The sequence below is a fragment of the Phalacrocorax carbo genome, chromosome 2 (genome assembly GCF_963921805.1).
Source record: "Phalacrocorax carbo chromosome 2, bPhaCar2.1, whole genome shotgun sequence".
NCBI classification, from domain to species: Eukaryota; Metazoa; Chordata; class Aves; order Suliformes; family Phalacrocoracidae; genus Phalacrocorax; species Phalacrocorax carbo.
In genome coordinates this window covers 76653386-76675195 of record NC_087514.1, presented here as the reverse complement: position 1 = coordinate 76675195, position 21810 = coordinate 76653386, and the positions used below count along the sequence as shown (strand labels likewise).

General features: G+C 45.0%; 1 protein-coding gene across 9 annotated transcripts in view; it reads right to left on the bottom strand.

The window, feature by feature from the left end:
• Positions 1-21271, bottom strand: part of LOC135311968 (aromatic-L-amino-acid decarboxylase-like) — an 81660-nt gene extending 60389 nt beyond the window's left edge. For 2 of the 9 annotated variants that reach the window (XM_064443315.1, XM_064443322.1), the window contains exon 1: positions 20055-20455. The gene's annotated coding sequence lies outside the window, so the exon portion shown is untranslated. Of the gene's footprint in view, positions 1-1155; positions 1218-20054; positions 20463-21166 lie in introns of those variants that run through there. The other 7 variants (XM_064443316.1, XR_010371553.1, XM_064443319.1 and 4 more) reach the window with 7 other exon arrangements.
• Between the last annotated feature and the right edge of the window lie 539 nt (positions 21272-21810).

The window sequence follows — 21810 nt, the reverse complement described above, 5'->3', positions numbered from 1 at the left end:
AGTATAAAAGTAAATAATGTCAGAATACTACCAGGAAATATGTTATGAGGAAGAAAGAGAGGAAAAAGAGAACAAATGAGGAGAGCAGTCTATTCGACATCTTATAATTTTATCAGTGCCTGTTCTCCAGTTCATCAAAGTAAAATATAGAACAGCCAACATACATAATAAAGTCCTTTAGCAGCCCCTAGTATTAAACACAGAAAGGAGGAATGCATGCATGCATTAACAGCACCTGAAACTGATAGCTGCATTGGCTCAAATAAAGTAATAACAGTATTTCTTTCTAATAAAGGAGGCAAGTGCACTTTCTATTCTGCCAACTGATGGTTGCAGAATGTAATGTAATTTAAAGGCTTGTGGTGCTACAGTGACACCACTGAAGCCACGGGGACTCTCTGCTACTGAACCCAACAGGGTGAAGGTTTTTGCAGCTGTTGCTACCATTTAGCCAAACTTCTACTGTTGGCAACAGGAGTGTTGCCTGAATAAGGACTCCAGGATGAATTTTATTTCATCATGAGTAAAAAGGAACTGGATCTACTCTGTATTTCTACCTTTGCACAAGCCAGGAATTATGTATATATGTTACAGGCCCTTCACTTCATTTTAAAATGTCATTTTTCCATGGAGAAGTTGCTGGTTTTATTCATTGCTGTCACTGGCACAGGTCCGCAGCTTAGTAACGTTCCCTTCTTAAGCCTTATTATAGGGATGGGAGAGGGTCATTTCTGAGGAAAACATCACCCTAAAAGGTCACACATTGAATTTATCTTGAAAATTTTCTCGCTCAGAATATTTGGCAGAGAATTCCTCAAGTTGTTTCTCGGTTGTTCAGAACTACTGCACTTGGAAAGTCAAGATATAAACTTTTGGATTATAGGAGCCTGCATAAATGTACATAAACAACTACAGCTCCATTCTATAGTATGTAAAACCAAGCAAACACAGCATGAGAGGTGCACTCTGCATTGTGCAAACTTCGGTTAAAAAGAAGTGCTTTTTGAGTGCCCTGGATTACCCCTACAAGAGCAGAGGCTGGCTGTTTATTAGCTGAGCTCCCACCCTAGAGTAACCAATTGTTGCATTAATCCATTCAAGCACCTGCTTGAATTCAATAACCACAAAGCTTTAAGGACAAAGAATGCTACTCACAGTGAGTTGGTAAGGTTTTTCCTTCTCCTCTGTCTCTCTCACTGTCTTTCTTTGCTCCTCTGTGACAGCTATAAAGCGCAGAGGATGCAGCTGCCAGCATATATAGGCAGAGGATCCGCGTCCCTCAGCCTATCACAGCCGAGCGCTCTGCACTGAACGTGCAGCAGCAGCATCTCCCCCTCCTCCCACGCCTCCTCCAAAACACACTTGGCAAAAGAAGCTACCCGAAAGGCAGACTGACCGGACTGAGAAACGGCCATTGCCCGCGTTAACTGTGAAGGGGTGGTGTGCGTTTCCCTCCATGAACTCCATTAGCAAGTGTGACAGTGAGGGTCTGATCACACGCCCCGGCTCTGTGTTACACACCCCGGGACATTTCTGCTGTGGCTCTTGCTGCAAAAGCGAGTGCTTTGAACCCTTCCGTGAAACATGATTTTCATGAAAGAAGCACAGATACGGCTGAAATACCTCTCAGGTGACTGCAAGCTCTGAGGAGGTGCACACGTGGGATTAACATCCCCAGATGTGCTGCTTTAACTCCTTCCCATTTCTCTCTTTCATCATACATATGCTTAAAAGCAATAGCAAATGCTCAAGATTCGTTTCCCTATTCTAAAAGAAAAGTTTAATGGGGAGTTCTCTTTCCTAGATGAATCCAGGTAACCGCCTGCCATTTTTACGGTGATCAAGTTTGTTTTAAAAACTACTATCAGCATTTGATAGTCCCGAAGAGCTTATAGCCAGGTAGTGTGGCGGCAGATCTGGGACAGGCACTGCTCCCAGACCGGTCTCTGCTGCGCTGCAGTATTACAGCCAACCTTTTTGTGATGGAGGAAAAAGTTCTGGCTGTCATATGTTTTAAAACTCTCATGGCTGTGTTTGCTGTTACAATGATATAAGACAATTACAACTCTGCTATAATTCTGAAAGAGACTATTCAAAGCAAAAATGGGACCTAAAATGCACAGAGAGGCTGGCGGGTTTCATTGTGCTTGTTGTGCCAGATGTTACTCTCTGATCTGACTTGCATTTTCCGTTCTTGGCTTGTGTCTGCTGTAATGAGCAGTCTATGATCTTGAAAGCATCGAGGAATTGCACGGTCAGGTGCAGCTGGCTCTCAGTTGTTTTCTACCACAGATCAGCTTGGGGGTGTGAAGGCTTACGGCCTGGACAAATTGGGACCCCATAAGAAAAGAAGAGCTTTGGAGATCCCTCCCATTTTTTTCTTTCTCCCTGAATTCAGCTGAAAAGGCTGAAAATTAAATATATGTTGTAAGGGTATAAGAGGTGCAGAAACTGAAGATGTCTCTATCAAACATAAAGATAACTCACACCTCACTTCAAAGTTTCATCCAAATTGCTTGCAAAAGGTAAATAACTTTCAGAGAAAACTGAAAGTAAAATGAGGTTCAGAGTATTAAAATGCTGGTTTAATCAATCCGAGTGTTGAAATACCAACCTAAAGTCATCTGATGTGTTTTTACCTTTCTGCTGTACCTGTTAACTTAAGACAAAAGTTGCTGTGACCAGGCAATAATTGCATTTTCTCTTAAAATCATATTTATTTTATTTCTCAGGAGGAAGAAGGAAATAACGGGTGAGAGATACAATGGGCAAGAGGGAAAAAAGGAACTGCATGCCCTTCGAGAAAGCATACCCCATGTCCCTCTATAATCCTAACAGTTCTTGTGGCTCCTACTACTTCTCATAATCCTCCTCATCAACTGTTGGCAACAGACAAATCTGTGCTTAACAGAATGTTTCTGGGGTCAACAACAGCAAGATCATTAAGTTTTCTGTAACAGGTGCTGGCTAAGTCAGACCTGCTGACGGGATTGAGAGCAGCCCTGCAGAGAAGGACTGGGGGTACTGGTGGATGAGAAGCTGGGCATGAGCCAACAATGTGCACTTGCAGCCCAGAAAGTACCCTGGGCTGCATCAAAAGCAGCGTGGCCAGCAGGTCAAGGGACGTGATTCTGCCCCTCTACTCTGCTCTGGTGGGACCGCACCTGGAGTGCTGCGTCCAGCTCTGGGGTCTGCAGCACAAGAAAGGCATGGACCTGTTGGAGCGGGTCCAGAGGAGGGCCACAAAAATGATCCAAGGGCTGGAGCACCTCTTCTATGAGGACAGGCTAAGAGCATTGGGGTTGTTCATCCCGGAGAAGGCTGCAAGGAGACTTTATTGTGCCCTTTCAGTATTTAAAGGGGGACTATAGGAAGGATGGGGGCAACCTCTTTAGCAAGGCCTGTTGTGACAGGACAAGGGGTAATGGTTTTAAACTAGAGGAGGGTAGATTTAGGCTGGATATAAGGAAGAAAATTTCTTACAATGAGGGGGGTGAAATGCTGGAACAGGTTGCCCAGAGAGGTTGTGGAGGCCCCATCCCTTGAGACATTCAAGGTCAGGCTGGACCGGGCTCTGAGCAACCTGATCTAGTTGAAGATGGCCCTGCTCACTGCAGGGGGGTTGGACGAGATGACCTCTAAAGGTCCCTTCCAACCCACACCATTCTATGCTTCTATGCTTCTGCTGTGGCCCTGCAGATTTGTTCCAGAGCTTTCAGCGTGCTGAACAACTTCTCTTAGTGCTGAAACGCAACAAATAGAGATCAACCCTTTCCTGCCAAACAGTTTCAAAAGTCAGGATACCCGTGTGTGAGAAACAACGGATGCGCTTACACGGTTTCAAGTCCAGGCCTTGCGGGTGAGCAACCAACAGATCATATTATTCACAGCTAACACGAGACAGTCTTCAACATGTTTTTGCACATGGAGGTACGTCACCCTAATGATGGTACGTAACGGTGCTGGGCCCACACAGCAATGGTACCAATTTATTGCCATTGCTGAACTCTCTGATTTGCAAACAAGGTGGGAGGGTTAACGTGTTTGAACAGGAGGCTCCAGCGCGGCACCGGGAACGACGCAGGCAATGTGTTATCAGTCACTTGGCAGTGCCATTGCCAGTGTCCGTGCTCGGACATGGACCAGAGCACAGGGAGTTAAACAGTTCGCACCCACTTTCCAATAGTCTTTACCTCTTCCATCATTATGTAGTGCACATTAGGGATGAAAAGGCAGTTTTCCCAAGCCTTCAGTCCAGTTATGATTGGACGGCTTTACTCCCAACTTTATGCTTCCCTCACCTGAATGGCATAATGCACATCTCATGTTAACCTCCCAGTGTGGCGAGAGCTAGTAAATTTGCTTGGGATGTGTTTCCACTGAACTCAACATTATTTGAACCAACCTGTTCTGTGCTAGTGTGAAGGGCTTTCAACTGACTCCGATATCATAAATCTCTTACCTGATCAATGGGGCAGAGTCTGGATGGAGGCCTGTCACTAGTGGTGTTCCCCAGGGGTCTGTGCTGGGTCCAGTCCTGTTCAACATATTCATCAGTGATCTCAACGAAGGAATAGAGTGTAACCTCAGCAAGTTTGCTGATGGTACCAAGCTGGGAGGAGGGGCTGATACACCAGAAGGCTGTGCTGCCATCCAGCGAGACCTGGACAGGCTGGAGAGCTGGGCCGAGGGGAACCTCATGAAATTCAACAAGAGCAAGTGCAAGGTCCTGCACCTGGGGAGGAACAACCCCATGCACCGGTACAGGCTGGGGGCTGACCTACTGGAAAGCAGCTCTACTGAGAAGGACCTGGGAGTGCTGGTGGACAGTAGGTTGACCCTGAGACAGCACTGAGCCCTTGTGGCCGAGAAGGCCAACAGTATCATGTGCTGCATTAAAAGGAGTGTGGCCAGCAGATTGAGAGAAGTTATCCTCCCTCTCTGCTCTGCCCTAGTGAGAACACATATGGATGGTGGGTGTCAGGATGATAGGACCAGACTCTTTTCAGTGGTGCCCAACGACTGGACAAGAGGCAATAGGCACAAGTTGGAACACAGGAGGTTCCACCTGAACATGAGGAAAAACCTCTTTCCTGTGAGGGTGCCAGAGCAGTGGCACAGGCTGCCCAGGGAGGTTGTGGAGTCTCCTTCCCTGGAGACATTCAAAACCCACCTGGATGTATTCCTGTGCCCTCTGCTCTGGGTGTGCTTGCTCAAGCAGGGGGGTTGGACAACATGATCTCCAGAGGTCCCTTCCAACCCCAACCCTTCTGTGATAGCTGTGATTCTGTGATATAAAGAAAATGATGTGAAACAATGAATCAGGAATTGTACTAGTGCAATGTTTGTGCCTGTTTTCGTCATTTGGTGTCAAAGGAAGGGTCACTGTTGCCAAAGGATAAGAAAAACCACCGGTGCCCTCCTTAGTGTTTGGTTTAGTCCTTATCCGTAGTCTGAGGATGCAATTTGGAGGCTGCAGGCCTTTTTTCCTCCTTCCCTTGCTGTTGCTGCCTCAGAAAAAAAACCCAGTAGTAGAACCCTCTCTTTGTCTGTCTTTTTTTCTCCCAACATAGTCCTCCATGAATGTAATAGCACCAGTAATGGAAAAGAAAATTATCTAGAGAGGAAAAGGAAAGAGAAAAACTCCAAGAATCACTCAGATGTGCTGGAATGAAAAGTCCTTATAAATTCCACAAACAGGGCCCAAATCTGCATGAGCCATAAAGATGGGACAACACAGAAAAGGATATTTTATCACAAATGTGCAACTAACAATTTTCTGGATAAAACGGAGGGCACATCTCCTTTGTAAGAGAGTAAGAGTTAAATAAAGCCTTCAGACACAAGTAGCTGGATTGCTTGCATCATACAAGGATAAAATCCAAGTCTCCTGCAGAACATAAGTAGCCTTTGCAACAGATTAGCCATGAGATTAATCTCAGACAGAGCTGACAAACTGGGAAAGTCTCTGTCTTGTCTTTCATGAGTATTTTATGTGTGACTTCCCTGCTCAGTTCCGTACTGCTGTCTGTGTGCACCTGTGAAGGTAAACCACTGAAGGATGAAAAGGAACTGGTTACAACATGAACCCTGACACAGGCTCAAACACACAGCTTCAGAGGAGCTAACGTACCACTTGCTGGCTGGAGGCAGCCTAAGCACTTCTCTCTTATGGCAGCAAGCCCACAGAAAGGAGAGAGGTTGCCATGAACTGGAAAAGTGTCAATAGGAAAACTGACAGGCTGTGAAGTCACAGAGACAGTGAGAGCAGGTTGCAACCACAGTCGGCAGGCTCTTTGCATACAGAGATAGGAATAGCTTCTGCTGTGAGCTGAGAAGATGTGCTTACCCAGGGGTGTAGGCACTGCTGGGGCACTCGTCCAGCTCACAGAAAGAATTTCTCAAGCATTGTCCACTGTGCCCCTCGCAGAAGCTGTGGCTCAGCGATTAAATGCTGTCAGGGCTTAAATGTGCTATTAAGACCTCTTGTCAGAAAAGCAAATGATAGCAGTTAGCTTATGAACGGAATAGTCCACTGTGCAGGTGAAAGGACGGGCTCAGGTGAGGCATGAGGAACAAGTTGGCCTGAGATATGGAGAGAACATAATGCAGTGTTTATCCTTTTGTGATTTGTTTTGATCACTGTTTACAAAGCTATCAAAGATCATACATCGCTTGTTCCAGAAGACATTTTGTCACTGGCTGTGATGAATGCACTGTCATGAGGACCGTGCACTACCATGCGCTGCTTGCAATAAGCTTGGAAGAACATTTGCCACCAATATGGGCCTCGACTCGTTCTTGGTGGGGTGAGAACACCACTGGATCTTCTCATAAAGAGCATGTTGGTGCTCAGTTGTCTGTGATTACAGCAAGTGCTATGGCAAGGGATCATACTGGTGTTTCTTGCCCTTCCTCCTTGGCAGCTCTGTTGCAAAGGTGTCTTTGACTCCCCTTCAGTCCTGTGCTAACATGGGCAACTCTCTAGAAAAGACCAATGCCAATCTTCTGGAGAATTTATGCTTGATGTAACATACCAGTTACCAAGTACATGGACCTCCTCCACGAAAGAGAAATTACTTTGCACATATCACAGACCCAGCGCCCTGGAGAACTGAGTGGGAACTGCATCTTCCACATCCACAGGCCTCACTGGTCACAGACACACATTCACAGCTGAAGCCATAAGTAAGGTAGTGTTTGCTGCCTTCTGCTGTGGGCTACTGCCTCCGTCTCGGAGGTGGCAGTGATATATGCGCTCGACTCATCTGCTTGACAGCAATGTCTGACTTTGGCTTAGGAGGATGCATTTACAGTACGATGAGAAGCTTTCCACTGGAGCCATGTGACTGTCATGCCCTGCTCCTGTCTCCTGGTAATATGGGTAGCATAACCAACGCCATTTCCAAAGGCAAACGGCCCTAATATGGAAGCGTGCTGGTCACGTACTGCCCCCGTCTCTCTTCCCCTTTACAGCACTGTGGTTGTCACCAAGAGGTGATAACCCCTGTTACAGAACAGCCAGTCCCACTGTCAGCATTGTGACAAGACTGTTTGCCCACCGAGCGCTGCTGCCAGGCTGTGGTGACACCCGCTATGGAACAGGGAAGTGTAGCAGCGCATGAGATATTGCCTGTAAAATCAAGCAGCTGCAAGTCCTGCTGCTGGACAGCAAAAGCCGTGAGCCCCCAGTGGCCTGGGATGCGTCCACCGCTGCTTTCTTCCTCCGAAGACTGAGTGAGTGACTCCTGTTATTTTGGGCAAAGTCTGAGTCCAGAGTATGATCGCTGTATCATGCACTGATGCACTCAGTAAGTACTGAGAGTACTTACTCATCTGTAATACAGGTCTTGATTTTGTAAGATTAATAACATTGGCTCCCCTATACCACTTTTAATGCCTATCTCCTTCTACCTGCTATGAAATTCCACCCAGATCTGAGTTCAGATTATGATCACTGCATCATGCACTGATTATTAAGAATTTGATCCGATCTGCAGAGGGTCCAGGTGACTGAAAGTCTAGGAAGCTAAAGATTCTAGATAGTAAGAAAGCTACACTGATTACTAGAAATGTTGCTTAACTGAAAGTATGATGCTCGATAAAAACTCTGTGTGACAATAAGCTACACTAATTGCTGGGAATTGCAGGTAACAACAAGCTATGCTGTGGATTAAATATTTTGTGGAATAATAAAGCTCTGACTGTAACTACAACCCTGTGGCCAGTCCTCATTCTACCAAGGATCCCCAAAAGAACCTGCTTGTCCCTGTAGCATTGGGTGACAGAGCCACCAAGTGTTCACACACTCCATCCTTTCAACTCTGTAAGAAGGGCAATCATCTCCAGCTAGGAGGCAAATCAGCCAGCCAGGAAAGGTAAGAGCTTCATCTGCTGCAGGTAGCTTCACCACAGCGCAGCCAGCTGTATCCCCACTCAGAACTGCCTGCCATCTGTTCTCCTTATGATACTGTTCACTTCCACACCTCGGATAATCACAGGTTCCACAGCATCACTAGGACAGACGGGTCTTGTTTAGATGGGATTTACATGTGACTGAAGGATACAGGCAGTTAAACAAGGACAGGCCGGGGCATTCATTACCTTTGTGCTCAGAGACCTGAGTTCAAGCTCTTGTTTTCAAGTCCAAATGCAAGTCTTTGCCATACGCTGTGCAATTCTGGGTGAGTCCTCGGGGGCAGCTTCCGTTCAGTATTTTGCTAGGAAGGGTTGTTCTCTTCCAGCTTATTTTTCTGTGTTACCACATTTAGCTCCATTTGGAACCCAACTGGCCTAAGTCTAGGCCAGGTTTCAAGCGGCAGCACCTCCCCACCCATGCTCTGGCAGAGTTCGTCTCTGGTCAGAGGCACAGGTTTTGAACCTCTGTGTGCTGAGGGCAGATGCGGCCTGTCTAGAAGCAACCTGCCTTTACAGCAGGCTGAAATTCTGCATCTGTTCTCTGAAAGACAGTCTAGGAAACTTCTGCAAGTTTTGAGATTCCTGTTTTCTTCTTACTGCTAACTCTTAAAAAAAACCCCTCTTTTATTTAGAAGTGATCTTGATTTGCATAGTCTTAAGAGACATCTCTTCCACATCTACCACCAGGCTAACTTTTGTCAGCAGGAACTGGTTAAGAAAAGTCCTTTTTCACTCTTCTTCAATGCTCAGAGAATACAGAATTGAGGGAACTATGCTGAGGGAGGGAGAAGCACTACCACATTGTATGTTACATACATTGCAACATCTAATGGAGCAAAATACTTTACCCACTGATAACTTCTGCTGTATTCTAGGTGATAGTATTTTCAGTTTCCCTCTTCCAACAAGACACCAATCTAAACCTATGCTGACTGACCTCTGAAGCAAAAAATAAGAAAACCGCCCTGCATCTACATTCGCTGACTTGTGAATGATTTACAAGCAGTTAATATTTTACATTGGTTGCTAATTTTGTTTCTTAATACGTGTGTTCGGTATGCAAAAGCACACTAACCTTTCATCAGAATTATGATTTATTTACTGGATGTTACACAACAGCAAACACACACAACCCAGGTCAGTAGTCTATGGGTTATGTAACTGTGATCGTAAAGAAAAATAATTGGAGTAATTAATATACTATGTAAAAAAATAAAGCTTAGTTTGAGATTCTTCAGCTGCAAGTATGATGCATGTCAAGCATATTCCAAGCCTGCAACATTGCCAAGATGAAGGGAATGACTCAATGCAATGTTAAACAAGGGATGAATTACATGACTTCCTTACAAAGGTAGATGCTTCCTATTCACTGAAAAAAACATGAGAAATAGTGTTACGTATTCAATGGATACTTACAAAATCCAGTTGGCTTTTACCAACCCTAGGATAGGAAGCTGTCACAAAAGCCAGACAGCATTTCTGGGTCCTCAAGACAATACCCTTCTCTTCAGCTCTGCAGCTTATAGCTCTGCTGGCTGCTACTGCTGCTGCCAGGGAAGGCAAGCTGTAAAACTGTGATGGCAAGGTGACCAGAAGCATCCCCAGCTATCACGGGGTAAAAGACTGGAGAATAAGAAATCGAGAACATGTGTTAAGACTCAAAACATTCGCTATGGCTCTGCCTGTTGAATTTAGAATAGAGATAGGTAGGATAGAAGCTGTGGCTTTTCTTACAAGGAAGCTGTGTTCACATCCTCATCAGGCATCTAAATTTATCTTTTTTCCCAGAAAAATGAGCTGAATACTGGGACTGTGATTGAACTGGGACTGTAGAGGCACTGTGCAGTGAAGCAGAGAATACCATCCAAATTACAGCAGAGGACACACCCCTCCTGTGCTCACAGCCCAGCTACACTCCATCATGCAGCACTACCCATTTCCTATTTCTCTCTCTGTCCTGTTCAATACCTACTGAGTGAGCCATTTAGAGTCATCCGTTTCTCATTTGGTTGAAAAGAGAACCTGCCTGCTGCTTTTCAGATAAATGAGTGGTGCTTCTAGGTCTACATTTGTTCTGTTTTCCTCCCCGTCTCCTTTTACTGGTGCTTTTCTTGGGCTTTACGCTGCTTTGGATACAACAGATTTTGATGTATCGTCTTAGTAATTTCAAAGCATCTTCACTACTTATCACAGGCTTCTGTTGTTAAAGTAACTACCAGTAGTCCGTAGGAACTGTATTTTTTCAAAACACCAGTCCTTTTCTGAAAACAAGTACTGGATTGATGTCTGGCATAGAGTAGTGCTGAGCAGTAGAAATGGCAAATAGATGACAAATCAGTACCTGGTGGCAAGGTCAGCTATATTAGATGTGATAGTCTTTGTAATGTGATAATGTTGCAAGAACACGATGCAATAACGTTCAAAGCTTCAGAACACCAATCATCCTTCTGCACATAAGTTTCTGGATTTTTTTGTGCCAAACATATGGACACTGAAAACAAATACTTAAAAGCAACGTGCAGCAATAGCCTCCATTACAAGTTCTTTTGAAGAATGAGGCCGTGGAGGCTACGCTTTTGCCTAGGAACAAGCCAGATAAATGAAAGGTGTGTGAATATGCCTTTCCTAGTAAAGCAGCACAGACAAGCCAATGGGTCCACCACAGAACCTGCTGAACACTGAGATCACCTGAAGTTTCAAATACAATGAAGCATCAGAGCTAGGGAGGATTTTCTAAATATAAAGGTAGCTACAACATGGTTTTTAACAGCCACTTTCAACAGCAGGATAAATAAGAACAGGTGAGATAGAAGGTGCTAACAGAGAGTACTTACTGATCTGTAATACGGTTTTTGATTTTGTAAGATTAATAACACTGGCTTCCCTATACCATTCTGTGATTTTTAATGCCTAACTCCTTCTACCTGCTATGAAATTCCGCCCAAATTTCTCTGTCTTTAAAACAGATGCTCATAAAGAGGTATTATGTCAAAAAAAGTTGATCACAAAGCGCACAATGTATTTTTAAAGAAATATATATTCAAAAGGATAGGAAATCTGCCCTTGAAAAATGTTCCCCTAAGGAACATCTCAAAATAAAGTTGAGGCAACAAAGAATGAGAGTTTTTCTTCTTTCTATAGACTTTTTCCTTTTTTCCTTTTTCTTTTTTCTTCTTTCTTTTCTCTTTTTCTTCTTTCTTTTCCTTTTTCTTTTTTCATCTTTCTTTTCTCTTTTTCTTCTTTCTTTTCTCTTTTTTTTTTTTTTTGACGCCTTTAAACCTTGGAAGGAGACGTGAGGAAGTCACAGTAGTAGCAAACAGGTACTTCAGCACTCAATCTAAAAGTCACTTAAGGACTAGTACGGAGTTAAGTAATGACTGGGCTGAACAGAACAACATTCATCTCAGTAACAAATTACTGTAATGGTCAAAAAAGTGTTTTAAAAAGGAAGATTAAATGAGCAAACAATAGGTTTGTAGTTCAGATTCTTGGATAGCGCTAGAAAGGAAATCACCCACAGCCAGGAGCATACTCCTTAGGAGGTACAATAGAAATATGCATCAATAACCTTGACAGGGAGCCGGTATAGGTAGGCGTAAGAACAACCCAGGGCATGGATTCACACAATTATTGTGTGCCACGGGCAGATGTCCTTGAGATCAGCCTTATAACTAGCTAAGCTGCTGATGCAGCTACAGAGAATCCTTACACTTGCGTACAATCACAAGAATGTATTCTATTTTCTGGGTGTGCCTTATTCTTCATTAGCACAAAGCACATTTGTTAGGCTCTGGGGTTTATTTTGTGAGTTTAAACTTTGCATCGTAACAAACGTTCTTTTCAGTGGCCTGGCACAATAAGGCACCTCTCCCAGCACTTGTGGCAGGCACCAGGACCGTGCTACTTACTCAGGAATCAACACCTGTGTACCTGGTCTCCAGGTATCTAAGGACAATGGCACAGCACAGGCCCATTTAAAAGCTGGCAAGGCAGGCACATGAGGGGACGAGTCGTTCCTGTCCCTGTCAGCAGTGCCAAAAAAATTTCTGGCACGTGCCAGGCAACAGAAAACAGGAGAGAGAGCATGAGGCACCTGTCATGTTAGCAACCAGCAAATAATGAACTTCTGAGAGCCTGGAAAGATCCTGGAGCAGGAGCTTTAGCATATATAAGCATGTGTTTATGTACCCACCTGTAAAGGCTGTCCAGTCGTATGTCGTTATCCTCAACAAACATGACAAGGATGGTATCACTAAATAATTAAAGAAAGTCTAGGACACGATGAAAAGAATCCTTCTAGGGACAGATGCCAACACTAAATATAAATTTCCTTGGAGGAAAAAGAACACTCAAGAAACTAAAGATGATGCTGGAAGAAAAATGATCAAAATGCTAAAAAAAAAAAACTGAAAGAGAGGAAAAACATGGGAGTACGTGTAACGTGTGCACCCACTTAGAGCTGGCTGTTCTCTTCTTTCTGCTGGCTCAGGCCACATGGGCAGTGGGGAAACACTCAGGACGGCGCCAGGGCCCTGCTGCTCGCTGCTGACTGCCCAGGGATGCCTGGACTTGCACTCTAGTTGGGCTGTGAAATGTTTTCTGTTTGAGTATGCTCATTCAATAGCGATGAAATCGATAGCCCGGCTCAAGTGGATCTACACCAACGCATGCAGCATGGGCAACAAGCAGGAGGAGCTGGAAGCCATTGTGCAGCGGGACAGCTATGACTTAGTCTCCATCACAGAAACAGGGTGGGATGACCCTCATGACTGGAGTGTTGCAATGGATGGCTACAAGCTCTTCAGAAGGGATAGGCAAGGACGCAGAGGTGGTGGGGTGGCTCTGTGTGTTAGGGAGTGTTGCCATTGTATGGAGCTCAACCAGCAGTGTGCCCAGGTGGCCAAGAAGGCCAACAGCATCCTCGCTTGTATCAGGAAAAGTGTGGCAAGCAGGGTCAGGGAGGTGACAGTGCCCCTGTACTCGGCACTGGTGAGGCCGCCCTGTGAATACTGTGTTCAGTTTTGGGCCCCTCAGTACAAGAAGGACATCGAGGTGCTGGAGCGTGTCCAGAGGAGAGCAACAAAGCTGGTGAAGGGTCTGGAGAGCAGGTCTGATGAGGACCGGTTGAGGGAACTGGGATTGTTTAGTCTGGAGAAGAGGAAGGTGAGGGGAGACCTTATCGCTCTCTACAACTACCTGAAAGGAGGGTGTAGTGAGGTGGATGTTGGTCTCTTCTCCCAAGGTACTAGTGATAGGACAAGAGGAAATGGTATCAAGTGGCAGAGGTTTAGATTGGAGATTAGGAAAAATGTCTTTACTGAAAGAGTAGTCATGCATTGGAACAGGCTGCCCAAAGAGGTGGTGGAGTCACCATCCCTGGAGGTGTTCAAAAAACAGGTAGACGTGGCACTTTGGGACATGGTTTAGGAGGCCTGGGGGTGTTGTGTGACAGTTGGACTTGATGACCCTAGACGTCTTTTCCAATCTTAATGATTCTATGATTCTACGACTTCTTAAAGCTACTCTTATGCTGGTATTGTTTACAAAGTTTTCCAAATGTTTTCTGTTACATAATTCAGCAGTTTGAATTAATCAGTTGAATTGGATAATTAGGGTGAGTGAATGAATGAATGAATGAATGAATGAATACCAAAAAAATTTATTTCAGGACTTACATTTCAGGCAATGATAAATCTGTATCTTCGTTTGTTATGAAGTTTGACTGTCTACTGCAGTTTATCATTGGTCCTTCATACTAAATAGCATTAAGGATAGTCATGCAGAGATTTCCAAGCTACTTCTCTAAAGTTAAGCCTTTCCTCTGCATCTACACTGTAATGTTACATTTTATTTACAGAGTAGTTTGGAAACTGACTGATATGAGGGGGCTTTCCCCTCAGATTTAGATCATCAACAGCATGCTTTTAATTATCAACCTTTTAGTATTTAATATAAAGACTTTGTTAACATCTTCTTAGATCCTACCTTTCATGACAGTTGTTTCAAAAAGATATTATCTAGTCACCATTTCTTTCTTCCCAAAGATCCATTCTTTTGTTCCCTGGGTGTTTCCACTTCCTATGCAAATTGTGGAAAATTAACAGGTCTTTTATACTTTGGCAGAAAATATTATCATCTTATGTGACATCTTGAGGAGGTGTCAATAGCCATGGCCAAAAGATACACACAAGATTCCTCTTTGTCTCCCACAAGTTATTTTAGATGTTAGCTTATCTTTTATTACAGTACAGACTTACTCATCTTCTTCTGCCTCAGACCTGTCAGTAGCCATCACTACAGTGAGTATTCTTTCTGGTCCATCCTTTGTATGTCCCATCGCAATCTCAGTACTTGCTGAGGAGATCTGGTAGACATCCTCTAAGTCAGCTGCATAAAATACATTCCTGGGGCTTCTGTATTTGTTAGCAAGCATATGAAATATGAAATCCCACCATCCCATTCCCTGTCCCACCCACCCCAGTCCATCCCCTCCCCTTTTGTTTTTCCTATTAAAGATGCAGCCACAGGAACTGGGAAGGAGAGCCAGAAATGTCACATGTTGAAGAGTCAGTACAGAGACTGAGGAAGCTCAGTAACATTAGTTCTGAAGTAAGAGAGCATGCAGAGGGAGGGTGGAATTAAGCCTCCAAAAATCTTAAGGGCCAAATTAATGGACTTGGTCTAAGCAACCTTGGTGGCACTGCTGAATGAAAACCTGTGTTTAATAAGTAGTATGATCAGGAATAGCAAGAAGTTTGGATCCAATAAGAACAAGTTGGTGAATTATACAAAAAAAAGTTCCAGTGACTTTTGATCAATTGCTGGAACAGCTCTGGAATATTCAATATTCTCTCAGATTTTCACTTTCAAAAAGACTTCACTGCCCTCCTGAAGTTTAAGAAAAGATTCCTCTTCAAAGGCACTTACCCCTTCCTCTAGGGAAGATTCAAATGAGTGGGCTTGGTTAGCTTTGAAAACAGAGCACCATGAGGGAAGCCATGGAAAGGAAAAGGGAAAGAAAGAGTAAAGGGAGAAGATAAAGAACCTCTTTTTGGTTTTCAAATTTCAGAAGCCCAAGAGGGACTACTCAGTGAAATTAAAAGATAGCAGATTGAAAACAGACAGAAGGAAACACTTTTTCACTTGATGTGTGGTTAAAACTGCAGAAAGTGTAATTATCACAGGAAGCACTGCAGTCAAGAACTCAGCAAGATTCTGATGTGTTTGCAGATGTATAAGGATATCAAACAGATCCAGAGCAATTTAAAACTGCTGGAAGGCACATGTATTTCTTCAGAGAAAACTGTCCAAGCATTTTAAAACTGCACAAAGAAGTGTGCTAATCCGAGCGAGATACAAAGAAAAAGGTCACTCCAAGATAATGCACCCACAGAATGCCATTAAAGAAATGTCACCTCCTCCCAGATCCTCTGCATTCATTCTCTCTCCCTCCCTTTAAAGGAACAGCACAGAAAAGGACAATACGAGCCCCACTGAAAGACAGTTCCTTTACGGTAGTGTCTGAGACAAAAAGGTGTCTGCCAGACATCTCCCCAGCATGCTGGCATTTCAGCAGCCTTCAGCCTGCCCAAAGTATCTGGAAATGTATATTCATCCTTGACATTCATACACCTGCTTCTACAAGTAGCTGGATTGTTTCTCATTGTCTGAGCTCAGATTGTTTTTAAAAACAGAAAGTGCCATATGTAGTATTTCTGTAATTGTCCATCTCGCTTTTTTACAAGACTGGGTAGTCACAGGAACATTGGTTGCTTCCTGCTATTTCACGTAACTGTACCTGCACTGTCATGTGTCAAAGAAAATCTAAAACATGTGAGGTTTTTCCATTTAAATGAAAGAGCTTGTCATCAGCACAACTGAGTGCAAACAAGGGCAAAACACTGAGAGGTGTTAAAAGCAACTGAACAGTAGCTTTACTCTGACACAATTTATAGTCTTCCTAAACAACACCCTCCAGTGCCTTTTTTTCCTAGGATCTCTTTTCCATCAAGTTCAGCCTGTTACTTTACATCCTGTCCACCAAGCAGGAAGACGTTATTCCCTTCCTTTTTGTAGCATCCTTCTATATGTTTTAAGGTGCTACCATATCCCTTGAACTCCAAATTACATGACAGTATTGCTAACACCAAGTGCTTGGCATTACCTTAGCAATCAGATGGTAGATGGTACTTGGTATATAAGAAAACGAGTTTTCTGAAGCATAAGGAATGTCACAAACCCACGTTTGGCAAGACTGGCTTCAAACTCTGAAATGCTAATAATAAACCTCACTTAGGGTTATACATATTCCAGCTTCAACTGGAATGCAGAGTTACTGTGACCATGGCTTCAGTTGTCTCCAGTGTTAAGATCAGAAGAGTCCCATGTCTGCTCTCCGCCTACCCCTTTCAGTGACTGAAACCTTTCCACCTTACCGTTGTTCAAACCACTTCAAAACCCTTCTAACCCCCCTGCTTCATACCCAGTCTTGTAAAGATAGGCTGTATGTAGCAGACTGGGAGATACATCCTCCATAGAGAGTCTTTGACAGGTTACACGGTACTGGAGTCACATCGTTGCCTTCAGGTCACCCCATGTTCCTACATCCAGACTTACAGCATGGCATTTTACTGATGGAGAATCAATGGGAAAAAATATCGTGCGCTGCCATTAATCCCCACATCAGTCATCACCTACTTAGAGACAGAATCCCTCTGATTGTCTGCCTTTGAAACTGCAAAGAATAAAATCAGAAATAAAGTAACACATCTGACATAATACAGGAATAACAACATTAAAGTACATTTGACTCCCCTTAAACCCTCTGAAAAGATACAACCAGGAAGGGCAAAACTGAAATCTATTACACCTTCACAAAGCTTAGCAAACTTTCCCTGAATTTTAAAAACAAGCATTCCTTTCAGAAGCAAGAGGGAATAAATGCTGTAGTATGATTTAGCAGTAAATTGTAAGAGCAACCTTTTAAGTGTACAATGCTCTTGCCAGCTCTCTGACAAGGAAACTAACACTAAAAGCCTAATTTGCCTTTCAAGTAATGATGGCTTACCATAAGGTCCCTTCTCCTGTTTTGTTTGTGAATAGATGGAGATCCAATCTGCACAGGATCAGGAAAGAAGGTGAAAAACGTACAACAAAACAGTTGTTGCATTCAAACAGTTTTCTACAGGAAAGATAACTTTGCAAAAAGATAAAACAGGAAACCAGCCTGAGCACTGGTTAGATGGGGCGACACTCATCGGGGGAACGCTGAAGGCCAGCATACATGCAGAGGCAACAGACTGAGTTGAGCAGATTAACAGGATTGTGGTTAGGTGTGCTGGTTTTGGCTGGGGTAGAGTTCATTTTCTTCACAGTAACAGGTATGGGGCTGTGTTTGGATTTGTGCTGAAAACAGTGTTGACAGTTCAGGGTGGTGTTTTAGTTACCACTGAGCAGGGCTTACACAGAGTCAAGGCCTTCTCTGCTCCTCACCCCACCAGCGAGCAGGCTGGGGTGCACAAGAAGCTGGGAGGGGGCACAGCTGGGACACTGACCCCAACTGACCCAAGGGATATCCCACACCATGTGATGTCATGCTCAGCATGTGGAGCTGGGGGAAGAAGGAAGTGGAGCATGTTCAGAGTGATGGCGTTTGACTTCCCAAGTAACCGTTACACGTGATGGAGCCCTGCTTTCCTGGGGATGGCTGAGCACCTGCCTGCCCATGGGAAGGAGTGAATGAATTCCTTGTTTTGCTTTGCTTGCGTGAGTGGCTTTTGCCTTCCCTATTGAAGTGGTTTTATCTCAAGCCACCAGTTTTCTCGCTTTTACTCTTCCAATTCTCTCCCCCGTCCCACTGAGGTAAGAATTGAGTGAGTGCCTGCATGGCGCTTAGTTGCCAGCTGGGGTTAAACCATGATATTAAGATACACTGGAAGTAAGTTGAGTTTGTTGTATAAGTTGGACTTATTTTTTACACTTATAAATTATTGTATTACAAAATAGTGTTGGCCATATATTTTTGCTGATTATGCAATATATTATCTGTGATTGAAAAAAACATCATTTTTGGTGCCTCAGAAGAATGAAGTGACCACTTTTTGATGTGCAATGGAAGGAACAGAGCAATATATACTAAAGGGAGAATAAGGAAAAGACTGAAGCAACAGGGAAATTTCCCAGGGATGTGTATCTACTGACCACACAAAGAAACTCTCTGACAACTTTAAACAACCTTTAGCAATTTCATTTCCACTACAGTGCAACAACTCACCATCTCAAAGGTCATTACCTCACCTACTTGTCTCAGCCCTGCACACTTCCCATGAAACAGAAGTTCAACAGAAGCCAGCTGACTAGTAAAGGGGGAAGGCAAAATACACCTCAAGCTTTCTGCACTTTCACAAGATCAATGTGCCAGCTTGCAGCCACCTTTGAAAACTGCCCTGTTACATCTCCTTACTTAAGCCCCACCCAAACATAAGGTTTCAGCAACCTCTTTGTTAACAGACCTTCCACATTATCTTCTAAACAGACAAACAGATGAAACTTCTACCTACCCCAGTCCTGCTATTTCACCCTGCTAACTTCACAGTATGGACAGATAGGATGACAGTCTGTTTTACCAGTGAAGCAACAGTTTTACCCCATTCTATGTGCAGAAAGGACACAGCTGCATAATTAAAAATTGACAGCCCACCCCCTTGGTCTCAGTAAATCCCCTGTTGGTGGAACAGACATTCCAGTCTGCACTGCCAGTGGGGGATGCACACTTTGAATGTCAGACTTCCAGGATGCTCCTCCCCTAAGTGTCACTCTACCGAGGAAACCTTTCAGCATGCATCACAGTTACATTGGAAACTTGTTTTTCATCACACTTTCATCAGGGTATCTATTCTTTCCCCCCCCCCTTTTGTTTAGCACTGACATAAACAGTAAATTTATGTAATGTAAATGGTAAAAATTGTCATTTTATTCCTCTTTCCTCTTCCAACTATGTCTCTGTGAACAGTGGTTTCAATTTCTTCATCTTCTTGCTCTGTCAGCCCCACCAGTGCTGAAATAAGTTTTGCTGTTCTACATTTAGCCACACATGAAATTGTAATATCAATGTATGGGGATCGCTCCAGTTCCTGTGCCATAAACAGGACCTCTACAAGAAGACAAGCACGGTGTGACACATCTACAATGAAACCAAGCTACAGGAACAGGAGAATGGCATTTTCAAGCAAATAAGAGCACTTTTCTGAAGAAAATTTGAAAAGGTTAATAGAACTCCCTTGTCAGCTGGGATTCAGCTCCTGGATTGCCTACTCTGCCATCATTCCGAGGTACTGTCATCCCTCCTCACTACTTCACTTTAACAGCAGCGCCCTCACGTCATTTTCAGAAGCAGTTAAGAAGAGATTCTCTTAAAAATGTTGGGAATTGCAAAGTTTTGATTTTAAAATATTTCATGAACTTTCATGATTATGTCAACAAAATTGGCTTAAGCACATGTAAATTAAAACAGAATTCGTTAGCAAGTTATCCTGCATTTCTAAACGCTCACCAACTTAATAAATTACACAGACTTGTCCGATTGGATCATTTGGTGACAGTGATTTCGCTTTCAGACATTAGTGAGTTATCCTTACCTGTTTGGAGATTTCACTCCTTTTCCAGGTACTTTGGAAATCGGTATTTTCTGTAGTTCCCTTGTACAATCCTGTCCTGTGAGGAAGAGGTCACCAGAAGCAGCTACAGAAGTTTTATCTCAAGAAATTTCTAGGGCTTTTCTAGCAACTATCTGGTCTTCACTGCTACTGAGCTTGCCCTGCACTTTTTCGCTAATCATTAACCACGTGTAGCGCTGTGTTCAGTAGCTTTATCAGTCATTCTTTCTCGACAAGAGAGAAAAAACTTGTGAATTCATTCAGCAGCCGTTCACAGGCCTGAGGACGGGAGGGACATGAGACTTCTCACTTAACTTACAGACCCTCAGGTGAAAACACACTGGGTGCCAGCGAGACGTGGAACACAGCAAGCCAACGGCCCCAGCACCCCCTGCCCCTGCCGATTTAAGACAGGGAATTACACTGATAAAAATATCTACAGAACTGAGACGTCCGGCGCTCCGCACTCGGCAGCAAGTGGGACACCTAAGGGCACGCCGACGCCAGACCCCCGGGGCAGGGGCAGCGGCAGCCCTCCCCGCACCCGACGGCCGGGCTGGCGGCGCCTCCCGCCTCCGGTGCTTCAGGGGCGGTGGGTCCGCCCCGGCCGCCCCCGCCCGCACACCCCGGCGGCCCGCTCCCCTTGGCGGGGGACGGGACGGGGCGGGACGGGCACGCCGCGGCCTTCGAGGGCTGCCTCGCCTCGGGCGGCGCCGGCAGCCGTTCGCCCGCGCCGCCATTTGCTGCCAGTGCCCCGCAGGAGGCCGGCGAGCACCCGACGTTCACGCAGAGCTGTTTTAATGCTGTTTTACAGGAGGCAAGGCCCAGGGTGCAGCCCTGCTCGGTCACCACCATGACACAAAGCAAAGCAAAGAAAGAGAACGAAACCCCCCTCGCGCGTTTAACGCAGGACCGTGGGGCCCCACCGACTCGGGCTGCACCGTGCGGCCCATCCGCGGCCGCCCTCTGCCGGCCTCGCCCGGCCTGGCCCGGCCGCCGGAGGCGGTGGAAGAGGAGGAGGAGGGCTGTGGGGACGGGGCGGGCGGCCCTCCCTGCCGGCAGCTCTGCGCCATGCAAAACCCGGCCGCCTATACCTGTGGAATGAGGCAGTGTCCGGGCTGTATTCCAGCTGGCCTGCACGGATGTGCCAGGCATCTCCATCTATCTACCTGCCTATTTATTATTTTTCCTCTTGGAAGGCGGGTTTGTTTGTCCTGACTCACTCCAGGATTTAAACCAGTCAGAAACGGGGACTAGGAGTTAGCACAAAGGGGTTTCACAATCATAAGCTCCTGCTTGCTGGGGACTGCCCTTCCGCTGTCACAGACCCTGGAGGCATCGCCTTCTGGGGCGGCAGGAGCAAATCCAGCGCTTAAATGGCCATTTCCCTACGGGCAGCCTTAATTCAGTTGAAGGGAGCCAGCAGTTGATGGTAGCGCAGGATCTCTGGGTCTTAGCTCTGAGTGCTACCTCCAGTTGTTTCTGTATGAGCTGGCCCTCATGTGGGCACATGTGCTGGATCACATCAAAATTCTCTCTAGCCCTTGCCCAATACTTAGTAGTGGACATGCAGGGAAGAAAGAGTGCAAGTAGGGCTGGCGAGTGAAGCCTGCGCCTGAAGCCTGCTTCCCCTGAAGCCTGCTCCTGGCACTCGGTGACATGTGGCCCACGGACTTCCAGAGTGAAAGATGGTATTTTTGTAGTTAACATCTATCAGTGGACTTCCCTCTATCATGAT